Source organism: Pteropus medius, unplaced genomic scaffold (genome assembly GCF_902729225.1).
Source record: "Pteropus medius unplaced genomic scaffold, Ma_sr-lr_union100, whole genome shotgun sequence".
Taxonomy (NCBI): Eukaryota; Metazoa; Chordata; class Mammalia; order Chiroptera; family Pteropodidae; genus Pteropus; species Pteropus medius.
Genome location: NW_024351648.1, coordinates 346584 through 361837, shown reverse-complemented (window position 1 = coordinate 361837; position 15254 = coordinate 346584). Strand labels below are relative to the sequence as shown.

The window sequence follows — 15254 nt, the reverse complement described above, 5'->3', positions numbered from 1 at the left end:
AGAGAAGGAAGGGCTTGCCCGAGACCCTGGCATTTATAATCAGCTGCCCTGTTGTTCCATCATAGACCAAAAGTATAATAGGTTCCATGTTGCTGTAATATAAATGAGGTCAGAATACAAAGAAAATCAACTCCCTTGTAATTTGTTAATTAAACCTGATGTTTGTATAGTACAGGACTAGGGAGATTTTTCACCATAATTATCTACTATAAGCTTCTATAGAGTTAATGATTACAGAAGCAGCCGAAGAATATGACAAGTGTTAGATGAGCTCATAAATATTCATTTAGTCATTCAACAAACATTCTTAAGGATCTGGTATACTAGCATGTACACATGGGTTGTCTCACTTTGATCTTGCAAGAATCCTTTGTGGCAGGAGTGTTTCATCACATTTTATAAGGTTAGTACCGGGCATAAGGCTGAGGGCAGCATAGCATGTGGGCTCTGCAGGCAGGAGGTTCTGGCCTACTCCATTACCAGCTAGGCCACCTGCCGAAGTAACTTCCCCACTCTGAGTTTCAGTTTGCACACTTCTAAAATGAGGCCAATAATAATGTCTGCCTCTATAAGGCCAGTGATCAGGGATGAGAGCAAGTGTGTAAGCCATTCAGTTCAATGCCTGGCAGACAGCTGGCATTCCGTACGTCCCACCCATTATTACATGTATGCCTTCATCTCAGTTTACCTCCCCAACAACCTCATGAGGTTGATATTCTTAATATGCCCATTTTATGAGTGAGAATATAGCAGCTCAGAGATGTTAAATAACCATCCAAGGTCTTATGTGCCGGGAATACTAACAGGGCTGGGGTATAAAGCTGGTTCCAGTCCCAGGTCTCCCCCATTTTACAGCTGTCTGTGGAGTTGGACCCTCTGGTCAGGAACTCTTGGTTCCACTGTCCTGGGATGGCTGCATATGGCTGTCTCAACTCTGACAGAGGGAGATGGACAGGCTGTGCCCAGTGCTGGGTGCTGGTCTAGGCCCCAGCAGTGAGCGTCCTTAACCACACAGCAGCTGCCGCTTGGGTACAAAACCTGACCCATCTCATTTGCAAACCCAGAGACTCTTTTCCTGTGTCTTCACACCCCTCCTCCTCGTCCTCCTCTTATCTCTGTCACCCTCTCTGTCTTCCGGAGGCCACTCTCTCTTCATTGTCCCCTAACTTTCTCTCTTCGCTCCCTACTAGTGTAATTTGGAATGGAACTAAATTATTCTGTGTTCATTAAACAAGGAGTTAAGTTTCTTGTTCTGAAATTTTAAAAGCAAACGAACTGAATATTTGAGCCTGGCTTTTAAAAAGCCTGAAACAGTGTATCTAGGAAAATGTTAATTTTAGAATCTACATGGTACACAGAGGAGTGTTCACTGCATAATTCTTTCAACTTTTCTGTGTGTTTGGGAATTTCCACAGTAAAAGGTGGTAGTGAGGAATCAGTGACTTTATATTTGTCACTTTCAACTAATTTTTGTTAGGAGGAGGGTTGGGATAATGGCCTTGTATGAAAAAGATTTCTCGTCCATTTTGGCAGAGTGCGCTTTAGAGTAGGGGTTTAGGGTTTCTCAGTGTTGGGAGGGGAACCGCTGAGGGGCTGGCAGTCGAGCGAGGCATGTTCAGACAAAGCGAGCAGAGGCAGACATTCAGCTGTCAGCTTTCCTGGGAGGAACCACTAGCCTTGCCAAAAGCTTTGATCTCAGGGAAGAGAATGTGAGAACTGAGCTGAAGTAAGGTGCCCAGGTCTCTTCACAAGAGAAACCTGAGGTAACCATGGAGAACCCCATCTGTTGGTTCTCTATCTGTTGGTCCACATCGCCCTAAATTATTGGCACTGCCTCCAGGTTTATGAGTCACAGAAACAGCCCAGCCCCTGGGACTAAAGGTCTTGCTGGAAAAGATGGCAGTGGCATATTCGCCCGGGCATATTTGGAAAAGCTCGTGGTGTGTTGTCATTGCTGCTGCTACTAGAATTCAGTGATCAGCTGAGCTGCTGTCTGGATGATTTTTCTGAGCTATATATACCTCCAGGTAGCTATATGAATTCTCTTCTGACTACAGCCCTATAGAGAAAACTCCAGCCGTAATCCGTGCCTTGCTGGCTGAAAAGTGGGGGAGGCATGCCATAAACTCTTCTCCCTCCCTCCCCCACACATGTGACATTAGAGATCTCAGAGGGGCCTACACGGCACTGCAACAGAAACACAAGCAGATTCATTACGCTGGCTTGTCAGAGCTTCTGGTTAGAAATAGCCTAAACAGTCATCACAGGAGACTGGTTAGATAAATCATGACGCAGCCCTAACAACAGAAATGCGTGCAGCCCCTTTGAAAAGGCAAGAGAAAAAATAAATAAAAATCAAAGATTAAAAAAAAAGTTTGTACTTTAGGTATCGACAAGGAATAATTTCCGAGCTATATTGTTAATTAGAAATAAAAACAAAGATAGAGAACAGTGTATAGTATGTGCCCACTTGTGTGGTTAAAAATATATACCTCTATGGTTATATATGCAAGAGTATCTTTGGTTGGATGTACAAGAAAGGTTGTCTCAGGGGATAGGGACAGAAGTAAGATGAAGATTCCTATTCATTAGATACAATGTTTATTTTTCATTTCTATTAAAAAAATGCTCTAGAAAAAGTAGAAACAAAACCAGATTCTCACAGCATCAGAACCATAGTATTCAAGCTATTGAAGCTCCCTTTTCTGACGTGTGCGTCTAAGGTAATTAATTCACCATTGGGCCTGGACCGTTGGAGGACCTGCCAGGGAGACCCCCGCCAGCCCGTGGCAGTATCTATTCTGGAAGCCCCACCATTAGCATTACCACCACCAGTGCCTGAGAGCAGGTTCCCTTGGGCATTTACAGCTCTAATTTCTGACGTCCAGGCCCCTGGCTTGGTAAGACAGGAGGAAAAGAAAGGTCAAAGCCAGCTTGGAGTTTGGCGTGGAAGGCGTGGCCATGTCAGGTAGGCGTGGCCATGTCAGGTGAATGCGGGTGTTTCCAGGTGGGCCTTTCCCAAGATTCCCTGGGGGGTTAGCAAGCTGTCATCTCACACTCCCTAGGGTTCTGACACCTGGGGACATTTGACTCTAGATTTTGATGTCAAGCTGCCTGGGCTTCCTATCCTGGCTCCAACATTGACTGGCTGAGGGACTTGGGTCATGATAAATTTTCTAAGCCAGTTAATAATGGGGAGTGGTGTCGTAGGATCACGAGTCCCACATGTGTGGATAGACGGTTTTGATTCCTCACTCTTCCAGGGCTTGCAAACTAACTTCAAAATTCCCAGTGTGGATAATTATTAACAACATAGACTCATTTTTGTAGCAGTTATTTTAAAAACAATTCGGAAATGTCAGCATAAGCTCTCAAATGCCAGGGGTGTAAGGATCAGTTGATTTTACGGCATGTGCCTATGAAATATCACAGTAAATGTTTTCTAAGTTAGGTAATAACATTTCTGATCAAACATGGGTGTGGTGTCATCAGAAAAATACAAATTAACACCACAATGAGGAACAACTCCTTGTTCAGTAGAAGGGCCACAATCTGAAAGGCTTGACGATAGATATCAAGCATGAGTAAGGATGGAGCATCTGGAACCCTCGTGCATTGCTCATAGGCGTGCAGGATGGTTAAATCGCTTTGGGAAATACTTTGATAGTTTCTTATTAAGTTAACTATAACCTTACCATGCTAGTTATTATTGGGTAACAAGTTACTCCCAAATTTAGTGGCTTAAAATAGCATTAATCTTTATCTTTTTTAATCTCTCATGGTTTCTGTGAGTCAGAAATTGAGACAGGGCACGGTTTGGTCCGCTTTGTCTGGGCCCAGTTGCAACACGGGAGGCTGGAGACGAGCTCTGGAGGGCTGGTCACCACATGTCTGTCTCGTAGATCGTGTTGCTGTTGGTTGGGGGCTGCTGTCTGGAATCCCCACATGTGGCTTCTCTATGGCTTGGGCTTCCTCACCTGGTTCCAAGGCAACCCTCCCGAGAGAAGAGAGGGAGAGAGAGAGAGAGAGAGAGAGAGAGAGAGAGGTCATGGAAATCAGGGATTATATCCATTTTTATACCCTCACAGCAGCTTCAACCTGGTAAGCAGCCTTGTATTTTAACAAGTGGATTTTTCAAAATGAGTGTTTTAGCCTGTGTGATAGTTAATTTTATGTCAACTTGGCAGGGCCACTGTGCCCAGATATGTGGTCAAACATTATTCTGGATGTTTCTGTGAGGATATTTTTGGATGAGATTAACATTTAAATTGGTGAACTTTGAATAAAGCAGATTGTCCTCCATAGCATGGGTGGGCCTCATCCAATCAGTCGAAGAACTGAATAGTACAGAGACTGACCTCCCCTGAGCAAGAAGGAATTCTGCCACATGTGACCTTCAGACTTGGACTACAACATTGACTCTTCCTGGGTCTCCAGTCTGTCATTTCACTGTGCAAATTTTTGGCTTGGCAGCCTCCATAATCACATGAGCCAGTTCCTAAAAATCATCCTTTCATTCATCCTTCTTTCCATCCTTCCATCCTTCCTTCCTTCCTTCCTTCCTTCCTTCTTCCTTCTTCTATTCTTCCCCTTCCTTCCTTCCTTCCTTCCATCCATCCATCCATCCATCCAGCTATACATCCTATTGATTCTGTTTCTCTAGAGAACCCTGGCTAACATGTCTGATTTTCTAATATTACTGAAGTTGTGGACTTCTTGTCCAGAAGTTTTTGCCCTTGGTTCATAATTTCAAATGGGATTTGCATGTAAAATATTTCCTATGTTATTTCTTAATAGTAGACAACATGCCCCTATTACACAGCATTTACACAGTGGTCGTAAAGCCTTGTAGCAAGGTGGCAGTTCTAAGTGGTTTTCCAAGGAGGACGTGAACAGGAGCCATTACATGGCTCATCAGTAATCTGTTGCAAAGAAGCTGTGCCCATCAGGGCAGAAGTAAATCTCTCATTACTGGAAAATGTGAGTCAACTCAAGTGAAACAGGGTTCTGTCAGCTTTTAAAACTTAATTATGTTTTTATCTCTGTAAATTTGACCAAGTAAAGATGTCTGACAAATACCTAACTTCTCATTTGAACTGAAAGAAAATTAATTTCAAGAATAATATGTGTATATGTATATATATACACATATTATTCTTGAAATTAATATATATATACACATACACACACACACACATACACACACACACACACACATTGTGTTAAGAAATTATCTGAATTTATTAACTGCGTCTTCCATCAAGGATGTGTGCTTTAAATTTGTATCAACTCTGCATCTAAGTTGCTTAGTTTCCTCATATAGGACAAATCTCAGAAAATTCTTAACTTCCCCCAAGAAGAGAAAATAGAGTAAGGGGGGAAAAATCAGTTTATGGCTTAAGTTTTTCACCCTTGTGGAGTTAAGAAAAACACTTCATCCTGAGGACAAAAGCTCCCTTGTTTAAGCGCTTCCCCAGCTGCACTTCAACTAAATATATCCTGGGCAGAGTGTTTTCACTTCTCCACCCCTCTCCTGGAGCCAATCACACGGTGACAAACAGCTCAGAGGCCCCTAGGGACTGGCGCTGTGGAGGTACTGCCTTGGTTACTGGACGCACAGGCCTGCTCTGCAGCTGCCCTGCTTCCCTCAGAGGCTGCAGGGAGCCTCAGCTCGAAGCAGAGCCCTTCATGGGTTAACACAGCGGCCTCAGTCTGGAATTCATGCACCACCTGGGCTGACAGCATGAATGACTCATTGTTTCCTCTCTGAACAGTCTAAGGAGTGCTTCTTGGTGTCAATAGCAGAGGCAAAGTAAAATTGTTTTTTTCCCTTTCAACATAACCAATTTTCAAAAACCGAATATAGAACTGGAAATCTGGTGACTGTGTTTTTGCTGCGGCAACTGTAGCCAAGGTTACTGCTTCGAGTTGGTCTGTGGGGACAAAGGATTTAAATTTACTGTCTACAAACAGAAAGAGGCCTAAAGCCAGGGGTCATTTTATTTACAGCCTGTGCTATAAAACGAAGCAAACTTAGCTGAAACCTCCAGTCTGCCTGGATACAATCCTGGATTACTCTTGGTTTGTATAAATGGAAATTTTGATTGATCATTCCCTCAGCTAAATATAAGATGTATACATTGCAGTCCATATATGTCTTCCACACTCCTATTTCTAAAGCTGCATATTGATAATCATGACCCACCTTAAGTTTTCCTGTGGGGTGCCCTTCCTTGATTTCAGTGAGTTTTACACTCTTTGGAAAACTGGACTGGGAGATTTGTCTGGACTGTGGGATCTTTTGCTTTTCATAAATATATCTCAGTCCAAAAGCTTGAGAGCCAGACTATACATTTTTCTACCTGTCTTCAGGTGTGTAATATAAAACACATTTTGAACTCATTTCTCTATCCTCCTCCTTACTGACATTTTTAGGTGTTTCAAGGAAAATAGTGAGAAAGGAAGATGTGGAAAAAAGAAATAAATATGGAAAGGAAAGAAAAAAAAGCCCATATAGATTCAGGATCGAGGTTCTAACTCGAATCTGCAAGGGTAGCAGCACGTAGCAGAGTGTTTTTCTCATCAAATTAAGTGACAGCCCTGAATAGATTCCAAGTCACTGTGACTTGGAATAAACGAGGACACTTGATACTGAAAGAAGAGAGTATATGCACATAATATGGAGATTAAATAGGGTGCTTAATAAAATGGTAGTAGATGCCTTTAATTGATATCGATTGGTTCGCATGGCTTTTAAATTTTTGTAAGAATAGGAGACTGTTTTGGCTTTGGCTGGTTTTGTGTGACATACAGGGTGACTCTATCCCATGGTTGGAAATTCATGTCGATTCTGAATTTAAAAGAATCAAAATTACAAAAAGCATTTCCCTCTCTTTCAAACTTATGCTATAATTTAGCAGATTTTGTCAGTATTAAAATAAAGTCAAGTATCAAAATATTTGCATTAGCCTTTTTGAAGCTACTGCAAAAATTAAGTATTTCTCTGTTTTTGTAGACAGGACACGATTATTGCAGCATACTTATAGAAATAGCAATAATCAAAGCTTCGGTTTCTCACATTAATTACAAATAAATGTGTAGTTCTCTGAGTGAGCCTGTTTTACATCATATACAATCAGTCTATTTGCCAGTGAGCTTCTTTAGCTACTGAAGATTTTGTGGTCCTTGTACAACACCATAATCAAGCTCTTGAAATACCTGGAGGAGTGTGACTTGAGACGAGCACGATAAACATGGCCCTACTACGTGAGATATGGTTTGGGTCTTGCTGCTGAGACTGCAGTGTAAATTTCCAGGCAGCTTCTAGGCTCTGAACAAGGTGACTTATTTCCATTTCTCAGCAGAACAGCCACCTTCCCCTCATCCCTGCTGAGTCTTTTCATCAGAACAGGGCGTCAGGACTCTAACTCTGCTTTGGGTCCTTTCTACTGGGTGGTTCATTCTGCTTTCCTCAAGTCCAAAATAAACTCAATTTACATAGCTGATTGTTTTTTCTCCCAGTGCACAGAACTCTTTCCTCATGAGTTTAATAAACATAAAATTCTGACACACCCTTCCTTCTGAGAGCCCTGTCATATACCCTTGCTTGTCAATGGGACTAAAAGGATGACTGGGTGTTCAAAGGGTAGGATGTGTTAGAATCATCCGTGAGACTTTTCCTAATTGATCCCACCCCCAATCACTTCCCTAACACTACTAGAGTTTGGAAAGGACTAATAAGGCCAGGCAAAATAATAATGACTTTAAAACCCCAAGCAAAAGAGAAGGGGACAGAGGATTTGAGTTATATTTCATGACGTCATAGCTTGTTTGGAGCAGAAAGGAACGCTTTGCCTTGACTCTGTGTTATCATTCCATACTCAATAACCCCATTAAAGGACAGTGAACACTCAAGGGGTTTAGAAAGATCCTCTATTCCACTAAACCAGATAGGATTCTTGTTGAAATAATGTAGCTCTAAGAAAGTAGAGACTTTAGAAGGAAATATTTTAAGATCCTTCCTTGTAAATAAAAGCTCTATTAAATCTTTGGAATTAAAAACTATATAACTTCTAAGGTATGGTTTTTACAGGAGATGGAACATCAGTATCCTACTTTGTACACACATCAGTACTTCTTGCTGGTGTTTAGAGAGGAAGAATAGCATTTATTTAGAAGCTCATTTGATACATAAGCATTGATAAGACTAACAATTTCCTCTTGTTTGTAAGTGTTACAAAATAGTTCTCAGTTCCACCCATCAGACATTGTTTATCATATAAAAGGGTGCTGAGGATAATCCTCTAGAGAACTTCCTGCATGAAGTGATTATCTGTGCTGGTGTACATTCTATGCCTGTTGTGTCATTAAGGAAAAAGGGCATATACATGGACTTATCTCACTGGTATTTGATAAGATAGTTGCTACAGGAATATGATTATCACGTGCACACACAAGCAAAATGCAGCAAATGTTAGAAGAGATATTGAGGAGGAAATTGAAGGATTGGATAAAGGTACTAATTTTGGAAGTCTGTTTAAATAAATAGCTGGATTTAAAAGTTTAGAATCTTATCCATTTGCTGAATTTTTTTTTTTCCTTCCTTTCCTCCCTTCCTCAAAAAGCTTTTGAGTATCTACCTTAACGGCCAGGAAAGGTAAAGTAATAAGCAAAGCTGCTGGATTTAAGAAAAATAGACATAGATACATTTTATATTCTTAATAAACACAAAGGAAATGCTTCATTCCCACCAAGAAATGCTCTCTCTCCCTTTATTCTTAAAAGATGCTTTAGTCTTTCTTTTAATACTGAGAAATAGTTTACTCCAAAAATAAAACCAGTGCATACTCAATATAAATGATACCTCATACTTAGCCTCTATGAGGAGTCAAAAGGGAGTGGCATAGGCTGCAGTCAAGTGGAGAGAGCTCGTGTCCCATCTGACTGACCCAACTCTGTACCGGGCACATGCTGCCATGTAGAAACAGGCCTAGGTGGCCATATCTAATCATTCAAGAGATGTCAAAGAAGCTGATTTGTATGCAAATCCACATTTTAAAATGTGACCTGAAATATTTTAAAACAAAAATTTAAAAAGAGCTCAACAACAAAATAGGTGTACTAGGTGAGGATTTTAAGTCACCAGTTTGAGACCTCAGATCTCATCTAGGCACCCTGCTGTGAGGTGCTGGGAATACATACACACACAAATGTGTGTCTATATATGTATGTATGTATGTATGTATGTATGTATGTATGTATGTATGTATGTGTGTGTGTGTGTGTGTGTGTATTTTTTTTTTAATCTTCGCTCTCAAGAAATCTATGGACTGGTATATTAAACATGACCACATATACACACACTCATCTATGTGTGCGCCATAATAGGAGAAATTACCGAATGGTCTGGGAGCCCAGCGGAGACCAAATCAGACAGAATGAGGTGAGTGAGTGGGGAGGAGGGTTAGGGAAGGATCCAGAAGGAAGGTATAGCTGAGCCATTGTGCTCATTGAGCCAAGCAAGCAGAAACTGTGGAGTAAGGTCTTCCAGGCTGAGTATTATCAGCACAGGCTAAGGCATGGAGGCCACCAGCAGCTGCCCAAGCCTTTTGTCAAAGCTAAGGTAGGCATTTGACAGTCTGGAGGTCAGTGGAGGCAAGAGGTCCTCTCTGTCATATCTCCAAGGCCCTGTAATGAAGAAGGAGGACTGAAGATTGAAAACTGAACTCGAACACCAAAGGCAGTCGTTTTTCTGGCAGTTCTCAGATACATTCTCATGATCTGGTACAGCACGCAAATTCACTCAGCATCTGCTAGAAATTAGAAGTAATTTCAAAAAAACCAGGAAGCAAGAATTTGAATAAGGATGGAAAATTTAACCCTCCGCATTTGATAATACACTTCTCGTGGCTTCCTCCTACTATTTGGCTCACTATTACGTCTGTGGAAAGGGTGGGCCAGCGAAGTGAAAATTTGAATGCCCGCTGACTCTAATGGAAGAGCTGGCCTAAGTCGTGTCTGTATCTTGAGACAGGGTAAATGCAAATTTAAATAAATACAGTTCGGGAGCACAGAAAGAGAAAGGGACCCCCTCCCTTTCTTTCAGTATTTACATTAGAAAACTTGTGGTTGTAAAGTTTTTCTCTGCCCCTTTGAGAAATATGGAAACCTTTTCAAAAGCTAAAAAGCCTCTTGCCAGCTTTACAACCTAAGAATGTCTTTCTCAGTGACCTGGGAGCCATCTCTTTGAAATGTAATCACCAAGGAAAATAACATCCCTATTTCCCAGGTTCTGTGGGATAGTAGGAGTCTAACTCCTGTAGGTGTCCAGTTCCAGGTTACAAACCTATCTCCTGTCATAAAAACATAAGAAGTTTGCTTTTTCTTTGGATAAACTAATTAGCTAACACAGATTACCACTACCAATTACCAAGTGAATTTAGAATGAACTATGTGTGAGAAGTGGTGCTATCAAGTACTCCTACCTGAGGACTAGTTATTGTTGAGAACAGGTATGAAAGGGGGTATCTGCTTAGCTATGTATAAGGGTGAAATTTGTCTTTGCAGTCTCTCGGTGAATAGGCTGTGATGCATATCGTATTTTGGTTTAATGCTTATTCAATAATAAAACTTTTCTTTCTCTTCCACTTTTGTGGAGAGATTTTTGGGATTGGCAGCAGACTTTGTTTTTAATTATATTTTCCCAAGACCCGCTACCAAGGTCGGTTAGGTTTGGGTCTTTAGGCTCAGAGTATGATAAGCATCTAAATGCCCTGATACAAATGTGAAAAATCTATTCTTAAAGCGGAACATATTTCGGGCAAAAAGACTTTCGCACTCCTCTCAGAGTGCGTCAATTAGAAGACATCACGTACTCTGCAGTATTTACAGACGTAGCCCAGCACAGGCTGTTCTGACCGCGTTTGAATCTCGGCTCCATCATTTACTAGCTGTGGTGCTTCTGACAATTACTTAACGTCCTGGTGCCTTAGTTTCTCCGTCTATAAAAGGGGAGACTGAATGGAGTTGCAGAACCGGAGTACGTATCCCATAGCACAGTGCTTAGCAGAAAAGCCTCAGTAGTTAATTTGTATTCTTTAGAGACATTACTTGAAGGTTTGTTATAGGTAGAAACACTTCTGGGATACGAAGGTGAATAAAACAGTTCCCATCCCCAGAAGAATTTACCATCTTCTAATAACTATAATGGTACCATAAGATTAATCTGGGTAGAAACCTTTCAAGAAAAAGAAAAAACAGCTATTTTTAAACGGGAGAGAACACGGCCGGGGGCTATTATCTAATTGAGAGCCACATAATTATATGGTCTCTATAGTTGAGCGTCATAGCCCAGTTAAAATTTCAGAAGACTTTTTCCTGAGCTAGCTTAACAGGAAAAACCAGAATTCTTATCAGAAGAAGTGAATATACCACCAACTTTGAAGTCAAAAGCTCTCCCACGGAAAGGCTGAGAGACCATGGCTTACCCACCCTGAAACACTCCCTGATCCAGACAACCTAACAGGATTTTTGTAAAGTTATAAAGGTATATAAATATTGATACGGAACACTCTTAAAGCCAGCCATACAACTCTTGCTTTCTGCTAAGCTCAAGGGCGTTCAACTGGCTTTGTTCCTGCCGCAGCATAGAGATAGGACTCGGAAGCCATCTTAGAAACAGGGCGGCTGCGGGCGCCAGGGGCGGAGGAGGCGGTATCCAGGCAACCGGAGTCGCGCGCCCCTTGCGCAGCCGTACTCCGCGCTCGCCGCCGGCCGTGTGGGCGGGGCCTGGCGGGGCTGTGGAAAATTACAGCGGTCGCTCTTAAAGGCACCCACTCATTTCCTGCCCGAAGCTCCTGCGCGAGTCGCCCGATTAAGCTCGAATGTGAAGCGGAGTCTCCATTTTACCTTCGTAGAGGAAATAAAATTCAGTTCGAAGTCAGTTCCCAGGGTAGGATTACTCTATAATGACGCAAATATGCCAGAATGAATAGGCTGCTTCTTAACCAAGGAAAGAAAAATTCAAAACACCCAAACTCTGATATATCGACCCTGGTGCAGAAAGAGCTAGTAAATAACATAGGAACGGGACAAAAGGAACAACTTCCTGAATTAAGTCACACTGACTATTCAATAGGCTTAAAACTGCTTGGTCTTTGAAGTAAAACTCATTTTTGACAGATGGATTGACAAATTATAACATACTAAATATTAACAATAAACGGCTTTAAGAGGTCATAGAATGGGTTCAGCATGCATCAGAAGATTTATCCTCTATAGTTTTTATAGTAGAAGTCAAAGAACTTCATGTTAGAAGCTTTTCTGGTTTACAAGTGATAGTTTATCGTCTTCTGAACAAGTAACGTAATGCGTTTGCAAAGTAAACATCTACGATATATTCTACTGCGCACTGTGGCTCCAAAATTATTCCCCCTATCAAGCAATATTTACTAGAAGTCATCCTGCAAACAGCTGGATGAAAAAGAAATGTATTCTTCCGGAATAAAGCTCGACACATTAAATGTCTCTCTAGTCTATTTCAAAAGCTAAAAGATCGTTCTTCTGTCCTTCCTCTGATGGTTTGCTCGGTGGCATTTTTTTCTTCTTTTTTTTGTAAACTGCTATCGGGCATACCCATCCCCTCCTGCTATACTCAGGCTCTGACTGCAGACTCTACTGAGGGTATTAGAATGGATTGTCTCGAAGTACGGAGGTGATGTTCCAATCTCACCATGGCCCTGGCAAATTGATTTTCCAGTCCCGGACTGAGCCATTTTCCCCATGCTTCTCGGCTATATTTAAGCCACATTACACTTCCGTTCCAACTCCCTTTTAATATGTCCCTTTTTCTTCCTAATGTAAATTCTCTTACATTCCAATCGCCACTGCTTAGTAATTTTTGACGGCCCGTTTCATGTTTTGCAGAACGCGGAACTGTGATATTTGAGAACTAAGCAAATGCTTTGCAGGAGTTTAGACACCTAGGACAATGTTTAGCCTGTAATTTTCAAATTTGGATGTCAAAGGTTTGACACTTGTAACATTATCTTACTTTCTAGAACCACTGGGATAACTAGTTACATGTAACAAAAAGGTATGTCGTGTAGAATTGTCATTCATTTTGAAGCTGCAGGGGAACATGATTTAATGTAACAGGAACTGTGCCTTTGAAATAAAAAATGTGCAGCTGCAGTTGGTGCCTCCATTTTTGGCCTACAGGATCACCTGCCAGTGCTAAGAAACTAAAAGTCTGAAAAAGCCGCTTTCTAAAGCAGATGACGTTTTCAACTTTTAAAAGTCTTGAAAAGCCTAGTCTGTAATACGTGTAATGGCTGCCGAGTTAGGTCATTGCAAGTGCCAGGGCTGGGTAGTGTGCTTGCCCCTTTTCTTCTAGGACAAGTAACATTTTACAGCCCAAGAGCTCTGCAGGGTTTCAGTGGCCCGAGGAGCCCTACAGTGCCTGAAGATAATCTTGTTACCTAAGACAAACTGCAGAATAGAGATGGAAAGAAAATACTGTATATAGGGAATTCAAATGGGAAGAGTCACCTGGATTCACCCTCACAGATCCAATTCGACTGTTAAGTGGGTAAGAGGCTAAATTACTATAAATTAGAATGTAATTCTGATGGTTAAAATATAAAGAAAATGTTTTTGAGAAATAAAAGCAAAGCGCTTTAAAAAAATATATATGTGTAAATAATTTAATCAGCAGAGTTGGGAGATATTTGGTTGCTTATTTACTAAAGATGATAAAATCACATAGTTCATCAAATTCTTTAAGAATTGCTGGGTCTGAATGCAGGGAGACAGGGTTTGGGAATTTGGCCTTTACAGTAGAGATGCCAGATAAAAATATAAGGCATCTGGTCAAGTTTGAATTTCTGATAAACAATGAATAATTTTTTTTTAGTATAAGTAATATTTGGGACATAATTGCACTAAAAATATTGTTTGTTGTTTACTGGAAATTTTAATCTAACTGGGTAACTTGTATTTTTATTTGTTAAATATGGCAATCCTACTTTAAGAGCTTTAAAGAGAGCACATGCAAATTGTGTTTCTCCACCTGTTTTAGAGTGGCAAACACCTCCAAAAGCTTCCAGTTCAAGGTGCCAGGCTGAAATGTAAATGTGACACACACAACGTACAGGAATATCGCTCCACATAAGTGACAGATGGCTGCTGTGCTTGGGCCCATCAGAAGAATATCATGAGCAGTTACTACTAACTTGGTCATTGCATTCAAGCAACAATTGAGTGCCTGCTATGTGGCAGGTATAAATACTGGGAAGGGAAAGATAAACAAGGTAAAAATTCCCATCTTTGAGGATTTCCTATTTTTATCAGGTAGACTAACACATGAAATTATAATTGCAATAAATGATTAGAGAGCTGTGAGAACATCAAGTCTATCTAAGGCAGGGGAGAAACAGAAAGGCTTCAAAGAGGAAGTGACTTTGAACGGAGACTAAGCTGGTGAAGTAGGAAGGGACCTTAGTAGAAGGAACTGTAATGGAAAGGCAAGGAGTATGAGGACATTGTGAGTTTTTTAAAAATCAAAGAAGTCAGGGGTAGCAGGAGCTACAAAAGGGTTTGATGGGGATGTCTGATAGCGTAGGGTGGGACCAGATTATAAAATGAGTCTTCAGAGCTCAAACTCTCATGTGGGCAGCTAAAATAGGATCAGGGCAGTGGTGGGAGAGACTGTCATAGGAAACCTTTTTAATTCATTTTTTTAAAAAGTGTGTGTTTTATCATCTTGTGTTGGATCCTTGGAACATAAAAATGAACACAATACCACCCCTACCTTCTAGCTGCTCTTGGTTCTCCAGGGAAACCAGTCATGTCGACAGTTACATTCAGTAAAATGGGATAAGTGCTATAAAGTAATAGAGGCAAACACTGGAGTGAATCAGGCAGTATGAAGAGAGAGAGGGCCAGCCAAGGCTTCCCAAATGAAGAGATACTGGAATTAAGATGGGTTTTGTTTGTTTTTCTTTTTTTTCCCGTTAATTTAAAGAAATTTAATACTTTACGGAAATGGTTAGACATTTTCCCAACGGAACAAAAATGTATATAGTGGAAAGGAAACATTTCCTCACCCAGACCCTTGACTGCCAGTTACCATTTCATTAACATGGTATAAATGTGTCAGTCCTCTTTCTCTTTTTTCTAGGCAAATTAAGGCATCTTCTACTCAGCTTTTCACATCTTGATTTTTTTCAGTTAACAATATATTTTGGAAATCAGTA

At 40.9% G+C, this 15254-nt stretch overlaps 1 protein-coding gene across 14 annotated transcripts in view; it reads left to right on the top strand.

Moving 5' to 3' along the window:
• The window catches only part of FAM174B (family with sequence similarity 174 member B), a 107847-nt gene that overhangs the window by 17003 nt on the left and 75590 nt on the right, over positions 1–15254 (top strand). Inside the window, exon 1 of one of the 14 annotated variants that reach the window (XM_039844043.1) lies at positions 11715–13588. The exons of the other annotated variants lie outside the window; for them this stretch is intronic. The gene's annotated coding sequence lies outside the window, so the exon portion shown is untranslated. Of the gene's footprint in view, positions 1–11714; positions 13589–15254 lie in introns of those variants that run through there. 14 annotated transcript variants of the gene reach the window in all.